This window comes from Periplaneta americana, chromosome 14, assembly GCF_040183065.1.
Source record: "Periplaneta americana isolate PAMFEO1 chromosome 14, P.americana_PAMFEO1_priV1, whole genome shotgun sequence".
Lineage (NCBI taxonomy): Eukaryota > Metazoa > Arthropoda > Insecta > Blattodea > Blattidae > Periplaneta > Periplaneta americana.
In genome coordinates, this window is record NC_091130.1 from 124,407,810 (window position 1) to 124,420,780 (window position 12,971).

The 12,971-nt window shown below is 33.8% G+C and overlaps 1 protein-coding gene across 1 annotated transcript in view; it reads left to right on the top strand.

Moving 5' to 3' along the window:
- The window catches only part of LOC138713714 (dipeptidase 1-like), a 1,576,476-nt gene that overhangs the window by 331,402 nt on the left and 1,232,103 nt on the right, over positions 1 to 12,971 (top strand). The window lies entirely within an intron of this gene.

The window sequence follows — 12,971 nt, forward strand, 5'->3', positions numbered from 1 at the left end:
TTATTTAAATAACTACATCTTTGTGGCTGATTGAAGGTTCATTGCAGAGGTAAAATGCCTTAGGTAAGACGCTCAAGCGTATAAAAATGCAGAGCATAGTTGAGGATATTTGAACCTATATTTTCAACTGTCAATAGACTATTAGACAACATCACATATAAATTGTGCAAAATAAACATAAAATTAATTAAAAAAACAGTGCACTGAAAGACACTGCAATATCAAGTGCACAGAAAGTGTGTTGAACGTAACCGAAAAGAACCAGTATGATCAAAATCTCAAAATGATGAAGGCATTACTCAACGTTTAACATGGATTTGTGTAGCCTACCATGATGTTCAGTGCCAACATCTCAATTAATAAATTAAATAATCTACAATTTAGGGAATTTCAGGAGAAGTACATAGAAAATTAGTAGGTTTTCAGTGACGAGCGACATGTGCAATATGTATCCTAATGAAACATGAAAAGGTATTAGAAAATAGGAATTGTACTACGTCATGTACCAAAAACGTCATGTGCTATTGAGATAATTTCTGGCAATATAAAATAATTTCAAGTGACATCCGCATATGTTAAAGTTCCATAACTTACGAATACACGTTACTATTCACTGAAAATATCACGACGAAAATGAACATCACTGCTCAATCATGTGTTTACCAGTATAGCTTCAGAATGTCGGCAGTTGACTGTACTCCACGAACACGCAGCGACGACCTGTTTGTTTATATCCTTATCCGTTGCATTAACTGTGTTCGGCGTCCTATATATAGCAATGAGTGTTTAACTTCAGTCTTTAGGGAGCTCGAATACGGAGCCTAGTTATTATCAGTTAGTCTTGAAAGTGCGTATCTGCCAGATTTGAATTTGTTTGTTAATTCTGTGGCATTACTATGATTTAATAACTCGTTTCTGATCACCTTCATCTCATTCAGACGCTACATAACTTGAGATGTTGATACAGCGTCGTAAAATGACTCACTAAAATAAATTCAGAACAGAAATATTTATACAGTTCGCCCCCTCTAGCTGGCAAGTCTTCATTTCTTAATTTAAGTTCACAGTATTCTATTGACATTCCTTCGAAACTGTTAAATTTAGAAATAAAAGAGATTGCTCAGTAATTTCTAACTAAGTCTAAAATGTTATTATCAATTAGTGTTGAAAATTCGTATCTCCCAAATTTGAATTAGTTTGTTAATTTCGTGACTTCACTATCGTTTAATAACGCCTTTCTTTTACTTCTTATTTTAGCTGTTTTATCTGAAACTTTTGTTTCTGTATAACTATTCATTATAAAAAGATGCTGGCTTGCCCTCCAATTTTTCCTTACTGCAGCCCTTTATTCTTTCTTCATTGCACAATTCTATATCTATAACACAGAACAAGAATAATCATTCATATTATATGAAACATATTTGTATAATAATTATTTCTTATAAATCTTATGAATAACAATCTTTCGTATCTACGATTTACTCATTCATTTCCGGTTTCTCATTAATTTTATTATTACATTTCTTTTATTTTTAACTAAAAAAAGATAAAGACCTATTTGTTATTGTAAATTCTTATTATTAATTAGTTTTTTATTGCTATTTCTTTATTCATTGATAAGAATTCTTTCTTTATTAATTTTTCTCTAATTTCTTTTGTAAATGACATTCTAGAATAATATGAATGTTATCTTCTCTTTTTCCTCATGAAGGGCATATACCTTGAGAGAGATTACGTCTTTTATTTCTTAACCTCCAAATCCCTACTCTGAACGGAGCTGGTCCAAATCTTTCTTTCATTTTCATATTATCAATATATTCACTCCATCCCCATACTTTTTATAACCATTAAAAATATTACTGATCGCATTATATTAATACCACTAAAGTCATTTTGCCTTACAAACAAGTTATACAACTCGTTTCATTCCTGTACAAACGCGTTAGAACGACAGTGCGTTCACAACTGCAATGAGAAGCTAAAGATAACACTTTTAGACGACATGGAGGAGCATGAGGGCAGTGAATGCAAGTTTTCATGAACTCCTGAGTCGTTCTTGAAGTTCGGCAAAGAAACAATAGTAATATACGTTACAAGAGCGGTATGTTGACGTTTTCATGGCCGAGGAAAAGATTGAAAAAGCGAAACATAGTTGAGCTTTTTTAATTTTCGAGAACATGAAAACAAACATACCGCTCGTGTATCGTACATTATTTTTTGCGAAGATCGTTTATTACATACCTGAAAGCCGAATTTCTAATTAGTTGCAATGAAATCTCCATGTTGGTTTCTGTTTAATGACGGCAACTTCGGAACACCAAAATATCTTTCTTCGACATTGTTGCTATAAAGTGTTTTCTGTGTTTATTATACTCCAGCAGGCCGTGATATACGTCTGTCTTTCCCCCCCCCCAGTCTATAAATGCGAACTTAAAACAAACGCTAAGGTTATTTAATGATTTATTTTTCATTTTAATATTTTAACAACATTATTTATATAACATATTGCAGTAATAACATCGGCATCTGGAATCTTGTTGATTTTTTCACGGCTTCCTTATTGTTACTTGTATCAGGAATGCAATAAGTTTTGTGGAGTAGTAGACTTTACTTAATTTTTGCAAATATTTAAAAACAATAATTGACATTGCAATTTAGATGAAATTGCAGTGGTAAGTTTCCAATGTATAATTTTGTTAAACGTCTCTAAAAATAATATGTTAAAAGCCTAAAGCAGTAAAATGAATGTCACGCTTAAGCGGTAAGAAGAGGGAAATTGTTATGTGTGTTACGTTGGGAATACTGAATGTGGTATTTCACACTTACCGCGTATTGGTTCTGTGCGGAAAACAAGCAAACACGCACGATCTCGCACAAATGTCGTATGTTATTTGAAAACTGGATTAACCCTGGAATGCATAGCGGGGTGACGCGTCACCTCACAAAAACTTATACTGGGTGTTCATTTCAAAGTGTGTTATGACGTCACTGTTGTGAGTCAGCGATCTGAAGCCAGTTTAAGCTTTTATGTCAGAGAAGTTGCGTATTATGCAAGGCGTTCAATCTGAACTTGAGAACGTGTACGGTATAACTTGAACGTCGTAGCAACAGATGGCGGTCTGTACGGTCTGTGTGCTACCTTAACCTCTTTCGAACTGTGTTTTGAGCGGCCAAGTCGTACGCAGGGTATTTGTTATCATCGGTTGCGTACTGAAAAATTCCACAACACAAATCAAATGCTCCGTGTCCATGTTGACCGTCGAAGTTAATGTCAACAAATGCGGAAGTAATCGTCTTAACCCTCTCCCCATATCCCGAAATTAAGAAAAAAACTTACCTCGGTACGTGATTCCAAACAGTTCACATTCCTGGCCACTACCGGCGTTACCGTGTATATCGGTATGTACTCTTCAGAATGAACGCCGTAATTGATAGGCAACTTCTCTGGCACACAGGTAATACACCTTTGCAGAAGTGTAGGAAGATTGAATTCTCTAGGCTCATCGGCTAGCCACATGACGGCATACAGCGAGCCATGACACACTTTGAACTGAACACACAGTATTATGTTGCCCTAAAGCTATTTGGATGGCTTTCAATAACTCTCAAATCACAGATATCCATTCACTACTTAGAGTACCGTAGTTTCCACTCCTCCTCGGCAGGCTGTGAGTGTCAAAGCAGTACGCACATTTCATGAGCTTCGTGGGCAGTTATTACCCTCAGGTTACAGGAGCGTTAGTAAGTTTTTAAAGCCGTTTCTTATCATTGTGTTAGTGATGGCTGTGAGAGGTGATATAAATGTTGGTGTATACATATCGGGGCATGATTGAAACAACTGAAACAAATTATATGGTAAAGTTTGGTAATATTCTAATACTAATAATATTTTAATAATATTTTTTGAGAATTTCTTACAATTTTACTGAGCGAGAGAAGCACCGATTTTGTGCATAAACTTGTCCACGAACATTCCTTCAATAAGTTGACGCAAAAAAAAAAACCGATCTTCCTCTCACTAAGTAAATTTGTAAAAAATTCTGAAAAAGAATTATCAAAATATTATTAGTATCACAATATTACCAACCTTTACCCTATTTGTTTTATGTCCCCGCGCTAAAGCCAGGAACACAAAATTATTGTGTGTGAACTGCAACAAACTGGTATGCTCAGAACACAGGAGACATATCTGCGTTCAATGTGCAAAGTTAGGGTATGCTTATCCTGCAAGCCTCAAAAGAATACTAAGATTATTTCCAAATTGAGGAGCTTTTTGTCAAAAGTTAATATCTCCACTTTTTCTAAATTTCACTGGAGGAAAAAAAAAGTATTAGTTGTTAAAATTCACTCTCTTACATCGGAAAAACTGCAGAACTATAGCATTTTCTGCCTAGATTTTGTTCCTAAAGTTTTCATTAGACAAATGTTTTCATTGTTATTTTATTTTGAAGAAAAAAAAAGATTGGAGTTATTAACTTTTGAAAAAATTGGAAAAATTGATGGTAATATTAATTTTTTGGAAAAAAAAATAGAAAAGCGTGGAAACAGCTGTTTAGAATTTTAAAGTTGGAAAGTTAAATGTTTTAATGACAAATTTGAAACTAAAATAATTATGAAATAACAAAGTAGAACATTTTAACAGTTGTAAACAGAAAATTATCTTTCCTGTATTAACGTCATGACAAGTAATAACGTTGTAATATTACACATAAAATAATAAACACAAAAATATATTCTTGCTGCAAAATTAAAAGAATTTCAAGTGTATGCAAGTCCAGTTTTCAGGTAAAGGTCCCTGTGAAGCAGACTTGAATAATATACGTAGATTAATAAAATGTTATGTCTATTCAAAATAGAAGATAATTCAGTTGAAACGTAACTGAATGAAAAAAAAGGCCTACAATTTTGTGAGGAATGTATCGCAAAGATAAAATTAACATATAGCCTAAATTTAATACACAGCAGTACGAATGTTAGTAAATTGTAATTTGCTTGGTAAAATTAACTTTAATCGGAATAAATTGAATGGCAGACTGTGATGATGGAAATCGCAGACAGCTAAATGACAAGCGAGCGCAGTTTCCTTAACTAAACAAATCACTGTCAACAGGCTGGTGCTGTTGACAATGTTCTAAAATGATAAGGTACAGAGTAGGAGCGGGACTGTCACAGTGGCTCATCAATCTATCACATCCACGGCACACATATTACGGATCAGTTCAAATATTTGTGTTCCAAACACTAGCAGCGGTGGAGTGCCCGCTGCCACTCGTTAATCGGGGGCCATGGACTCTCCCTGACAGCCCGTACGCTTACATTCACTTGCGTTCGTCCGTTTATAATGTGAGTTGCGTTAGTCCCAAATGTTTCGGACATTTTCACAGCAAGGAACCTACATATTTCGTATGAACTCTAAAAAAAATAGTGGAATAATAAAATTTTATTAAAGTTTTACAGTAGTTAAAGCAGTGTCTATGCGGATGACGTGAATATGTTAGGAGAAAATCCACAAACGGTTAAGGAAAACACGGAAATTTTACTGGAAGCAAGTAAAGAGATAGGTTTGGAAGTAAATCCCGAAAAGACAAAGCATATGATTATGTCTCGTGACGGGAATATTGTACGAAATGGAAATATAAAAATGGGAAATTTATCTTTCGAAGAGGTGGAGAAGTTCAAATATCATGGAGCAACAGTAACAAATATAAATTATACTCGGGAGGAAATTAAACACAGAATTAATATGGGAAATGCCTGTTATTATTCGGTTGAGAAGCTTTTGTGATCCAGTCTGCTGTCAAAAAGTCTTAAAGTTAGAATTTATAAAACTGTTATATTACCGGTTGTTATTTATGGTTGTGAAACGTGGACTCTCACTTTGAGAGAGGAACATAGGTTAAGGGTGTTTGAGAATAAGGTGCTTAGGAAAATATTTGGGGCTAAGAGGGATGAAGTTAGAGGAGAATGGAGAAAGTTACACAACGCAGAGCTGCACGCATTGTATTCTTCACCTAACATAATTAGGAACATTAAATCCAGACGTTTGAGATGGGCAGGGCATGTAGCACGTATGGGCGTATCCAGACATGCATATAGAGTGTTAGTTGGGAGGCCGGAGGAAAAAAGACCTTAAGGGAGGCTGAGACGTAGATGGGAAGATAATATTAAAATGGATTTGAGGGAGGTGGGTTATGATGATAGAGAATGGATTAATTTTACTCAGGGTAGGGACCAATGGCGGGCTTATGTGACGGCGGCAATGAATCTCCGGGTTCCTTAAAAGCCAGTAAGTAAGTAGTTAAAGCAGTTGTTTAAACACATGATAATATTGTTTCAAATTTTGTTTTAGACAGGTTTTATTGAACTAAATTTTCTCCTTTAGAAGTTCTATTTTCAATCGTAAATCGCTTATATTGATCAACGTCTCTTCACTAATCATATTAACAATAATAGCATAAAATTGGATACGATTTACGACTGAAAATATAATTTTTAAATAAATTTTTTTTCAATATCTGCCTAAAATATAAATATAAATTAGAAGAATATCCTATGATATCAGTTGCCAGGCTTAACGTGTTGTAAACGTTTAAGGTAATGTATTCCATTTTGTTTATTTTTGCATTTGTTTCCAATTTATATTGTGTACATTTTATTCCATTGTCCATTCTCCTGCAACTTCATCCCTCTTAGTCACAAATATTTTCCTAAGCACCTCATTCTCTAACACCCTAAACCTATGTTCCTCTCTCAAAGTGAAGGTCCAAGTTTCACAACCATAAAGATTAACAGGTAATACAACTGTTTTATAAATTTCAACTTTCAGTTTTTTTGAGAACAGACTGGATGTCAAAAGATTCTCAACCGAATATAATAATAATAATAATAATATTATTATTATTATTATTATTATTATTATTATTATTATTATTATCTTATTTATTATTTAAATATACAAAATATACAAAATGCAGAATATAATTACAATAGAAATAGAAATGAAATAGTACAATCAATATAAAAAAGAAGATAGCCTACAGTAATATTAACAAAATTTGAGAGCCGAATAAGCAGAGCTCATATTCGGTCGCAGTTCAGGTAGCTGATTAATTCATACACATAGGCTGTAAATTTATGTAATCAAATTGAAGACATTAACACGTTTCTAATTTTCTTGTTATATGTTAGCGGGTTACATGTTACACGTTTTGAGTATAATTTAGCTAAAGAATTATACAACCGAGGGCCAAAATTAATGCTATGTTTTAGATTAGCAGATGTGAAAAATTTAGATTCTACTAATGTTGAATTCTTATTTCGTCTTGTGTCATGATTAGACTTCGTGGAATTGCCACGAGAGTCATAAGGTTTACTGCGCACGCGGTATAGACTGCATGAGAAGGGGGCGTGCAAAGGATGGGTATGTCTCTAATGTAAACACTGAGCTGTATACTGCGGTTACAATAAAACCTGTATCCTTCATTCAAGAAATATAATGAATGATCGTTGAAGTTGGAAATGTCTAAACAGGTAAATACACAATTATTTCATAGTGAGATAGGCCTATATTAACTCTTAAAATTTAATGTAAGATACTCACATCATCCTTGAATATGTGCATTGCAGTGAAGAGTTACGCACATTTTTAGCAACTGCAAAGTAACCTCCTCCGATGGTCACTTAAACAGTTTTTATTTTCGGAAAATGTACGTTCAACATCACACGATGTAATACGTACATATTTGAAGAACGGAAAGTCACTACATTTTAGTACACCAACTTCAGATGTCTTGTCGTGACCTGATGGTACATCATTTATAATACGAAGTTGTGAATAGGCAGAATTTTTAGCAATAATGTTACTCAACTTACACTTCACTTTTTCTGAAATTAGTGAATTGTTATTTTGGCTAACTGTTTGTGATACTTTATTCACTATATTAAGGGCTTCTGAGAGTTGTAGTTTAGATGATTCTAACAGGATGATGCTTTTGGACACGATTTTAAAATTAGAATCAATGAACAGAATATCTTCCAATTGCTGTTCAGAAGGCAATGAATTTACAGCTGCAACAGCGGAAATGTCTGTGCTATCCAATGCATCAATTACCTTCATTATTTTGCCGTAATGTTCTGCATAATAATTAACAGCATTCAACCACGTTCCCCAACGGGTCAAGACTGGCTGCGGGGGTAAGGGTGTTCCAGGGGCAATTATTTGTAACAGCAACACTCTCATTGTAGTATGTTTGAATGAATTCTTTTCTGCACTGAACAAATGTTAAGCTTTGACTATTCCAACCACAGTAATGCAAAAATAAGTGCTTACATAGATATACATTAGCTGTAGCTGTTCCATATATTTCGACCGGTCACAACTCTTAACATGAACTGCTTACACTACGAGACCGGGCGGTCGCTCACCTCCTCTATACTACCGTACATCGCCAACCTGATCGCATGCTGCGTGTGGCAATTCAACGAAGTTTAGTCATGATTATGTGCCTGTAATATAAACTTATTTCGATTTTTATTATAAAATTTTAACAGACTATATTTATAAATTTGTTCAATATTAAATAAATTAAATTCAGAATAATTTAATTTAATTGAATAATCAAAATGTTTCTTCAAGCAAATTTTAATTATTAATTTTTGTAGGAAATTTAACGGAATAATATTAAATTTTGTACTTCCACCCCAAGCAATAATAGCATATTTAATGATGGACTGACAAATGACTGAATAATAACAACCATTTCCCATACTTATTCTGCGTTTAATTTCCTCTCGAGTATCATTTATATTTGTTACTGTTGCTCCAAGATATTTGAATTTTTCCACCTTTTCGAAGGATAAATTTCCAATTTTTATATTTCCCATTTTGTACAATATTTTTATCACGACACATAATGATATACTTTGTCTTTTCGGGATTTACTTCCAAATCTATCTCTTTACATGCTTCGAGTAAAATTCTCGTGTTCTCCCTAATCGTTCGTGGATTTTCTCCTAACATATTCACGTCATACGCATAGACAAGTAGCTGATGTAACTCGTCCAATTCCAAACACTCTCTGTTATCCTGGACTTTCCTAATGGCATATTCTAGACATAGTTAAGAAGTAAAGGTGATAGTGCATCTCTTTCCTTTTACCCGCAGTGAATTGGAAAACCATCAGACAGAACCTGGCCTATACGGACTCTGTTTTACGTTTCACTGAGACATATTTTAATTAATCGAACTAGTTTCTTGGGAATACCAAATTCAAGAAGAATATTATATAATACTTCTCTGTTAACCGAGTCATATACCTTTTTGAAATCTGTGGATAACTGATGTACTGTACCCTTATACTCTCAATTTTTCTCCAATATCTGTCGAATACAAAAAATCTAATTAATAGTTGATCTATTACGCCTAAATCCACACTGAACCACTAAACGTTCTGATTTAATGTTTCTAATTATCTCAGGTGAAGAACACAATACGTGTAGTTCGGCGTAGTGTAACTTTCTCCAGATCTCATAATTCACATGTTTCAAAGTGCACGTTCGTCTGGGAAACAATTTGAAATAATAGTAAAAGGGTATTTTTTTTCTTCTTCATTAGAGGAATTAGTTATCAGAATTAATTACATTACTTACGATTTATTCTGTATATTATATTGCAATTCTTCATTCCTATATTAATAATGAATTTTAAGTAAAATAACTTTTCAAAATTAAGGTAATCGTTCTTTTTATAATGCGACGTGTTATTAAATACTCTCGCCATGTAGCATTCAACACGCTGTATAAGCTTCTAGCTGTTCAGTGTTTTTTTTCCGGCAGAGTCGATCTTGAAGCGAGCGTCGCAAGGGCTGTGTTGACATTGCAGCGGGTATTGAACTGTAAGGAAGCGACGACAGCTTAGTTTAAAATCAGCAGCCACCAAGATTTGGCGAGGTATTTACGCAGGTAGATATATGGCTTTCTCGACACGAGACGCTGAAAAATCTTTATGCGAAGCATTTTAGTCAGCAATGCCATGCAAACAATGTCGAATGATGTCTACGGACCTCAACAGAAAACTCACACTGAAACAAAATCCACCCAAACCGTAGAATTAAATGTGTTAAATTCGAATTCTCTTTGATGACTATTTAATTAAATTATACATAATGGATTATAATTTACTCTCTTGTTTAAGTATCTCCAATTAATTTACCGTATCACAACACACCAAATTTTTTTTCAGTACCTAAAAACTGATTTTATGTTAATGCTAATAAGTTTATTTTTGCTCTTATTACATAACTTACAACAAATAGCTATGAATCTTTTTAAAACTTGTATGCTATAGCAATATGGTGATTTATTACATTACTTCGTCGATATAGTAGAAAGCTAATATTTACCTACTTAGATACAGGGACATCATTTTATTTTTACTTCAATTTTTATTGTACCTGAGTTTTTGAATGCACTTCACTCCCACCCCTTCTACTAATGAAGTTCAACCCTCATCCACACAGATCCAAGACCACATGTACTGTCATAGTAGCCTTACGTTCCAAAAATATGTGAGCTTTCAATATTGCATAATTTTCGCACAGGTACTTTCGTCCATTTGCCTACATCGCATTCCGGTTTTCCCCACCTGCTTCTATTCGTCTCTCTGTAAAGGCTAGTGGTTGGGCTGTCTTAGCTCTTTTCTGAGAACATTAATTTCTGTTAACAATTGGGCGTCTACGTAATATTATACCCATACAACTGTTTAAAATAAGTTAAATAAAAGGGCCTCGCTAAGTAATTAACTGTCACGTGATTTCCCCCCTTTCTACGATCCTGCGACATAACCACTAGGACGGACAGTAGATAGCATGTCTGAGTAATTTTATCTTTTCGGATCGAGAAGAAATGAAGATTGAATTTACAGTACGTAAGGTACTCTTTTACAGAGTAGGTACAGAATTATTTCAACATGAGTTACTAGTAAGTAGGACGAAACTGGTAATAGGGAATTACACATATTAGAACTGAAGCCTGTATCGAAATTAACGGCCACCATTTTGAAAAATGTGTTTAAATATCCATATTATGATTAATATTCTATATAACTTCATTCTCTATATTGTACGCTAATGTGCTGTAGACAGTATAATATACACTGCATAATGAATACGCCCGCATGGACATTTCAGTTCGTGAGTAAAAACACTCATTGTTAATACAGTACTGCATTTTGATTAAACAAAAACCTAATGAAAATTATCAAACTCAGAAGCGTGATATTTCCTAGTTTACGTAAAAAGATGAACTACTTTTCTTTCCACCTATACCTAGTAAAGTTATTTGTTTGTATATTACGCCAGTATCATCGAACTCCAGTCGTGGAAGGGGGGTAGCAAACAGTGTTTCCGGTTCTTTAAAGGTATAGCCAGGTTAATATTAAAAATGTTAGTAAAAATAAAATGATGTCACTGTATAACACGCAGAGCTAGTCCCCTGCAATCGGCAAGCATCATAGACAGAGTATTAAAATCGAAAAATATTATAGACAGTAAACAATCGATCATATAGAAATGGGTATTTAAGAGTTGTTATTTCATTATAAAAAGGGAAACTGATACAAGATTAATACAAATTAATTTTATTTTCTATAAAAAATATGTAATTAATACAATAATTAATAAATTATATAAGTTAATTAAATAGAGGATAAGTAGATAAATAAGTACTTACTTACTTACTTACTTACTTACTTACTGGCTTTTAAGGAACCCGGAGGTTCATTGACGCCATCACATAAGCCCGCCATTGGTCCCTATCCTGAGAAAGATTAATCCATTCTCTATCATATCCCACCTCCCTCAAATCCATTTTAATTTTATCTTCCCATCTACGTCTCGGCCTCCCTAAAGGTCTTTTTCCCTCCGGCCTCCCAACTAACACTCTATATGCATTTCTGGATTGACCCATACGTGCTACATGCCGTGCTCATATTAAACGTCTGGATTTAATGTTCCTAATCATGTCAGGTGAACAATACAATGCTTGCAGTTCTGTGTTGTGTAACTTTCTCCATTCTCCTGTATTTTCATCCCTCTTAGCCCCAAATATTATCCTAAGCGCCTTATTCTCAAACACCCTTAGCCTATGTTCCTCTCTCAAAGTGAGAGTCCAAGTTTCACAACCATAAATAACAACCGGTAATATAACAGTTTTATAAATTCTAACTTTCAGATTTTTTGACAGCAGACTAGATGATAAAAGCTTCTCAACCGAATAATAACAGGCATTTCCCATATTTATTCTGTATTTAATTTCCTCCCTAGAGATAAATAAGTATATACATAAATAATAAATAAATAAGCAAATAACTAAACAAGTAAATAAATAACGAAAGAAAGAAATAAAGGAATGTATAAGTGAATGTTTGAATGAATGAATTAATGAATGAATTAATTAATTAGTTAATAATTAATAAAAAATTAAATAAGAAAATGCGTTGAATAATATTTACTTTGAAAGAAATAAGACGTGAAAGTGTTTGTGACATGATGCCTTACCGGCATGCAGGAGCTTGGATTCTCGTTACAACAGACCATGTTCTACTGTTTTGCTGCTTTCTCTAGACTCAAGCGCATTCTACTATATCGATGGAACTGTGTATAACAGTTTAAGTACTACGATATTGTGCGAAGTAACAGAGTGGAGTAAGACAGTTGAGTTACAAATAATGTTATTTCATTCTCACTTTCCGACTTATATTCCTTGCAAACTTCAAAATAAAATCATTTATTCTCACTTGATTGAATAACAACAGATTACGTTTTGAGGAGGGGATAGCATCTTGAAGCCCAAGACTGCTTACTTTGTGTAGTATATTTTGTTCTACACTTGGAAAAATGTCGCATCTCTCTGTCTGAAATGCCATATTCCCGGATGTTTTCTTTTGTTATCAGTGGGGATTTACTTGTTTCAGA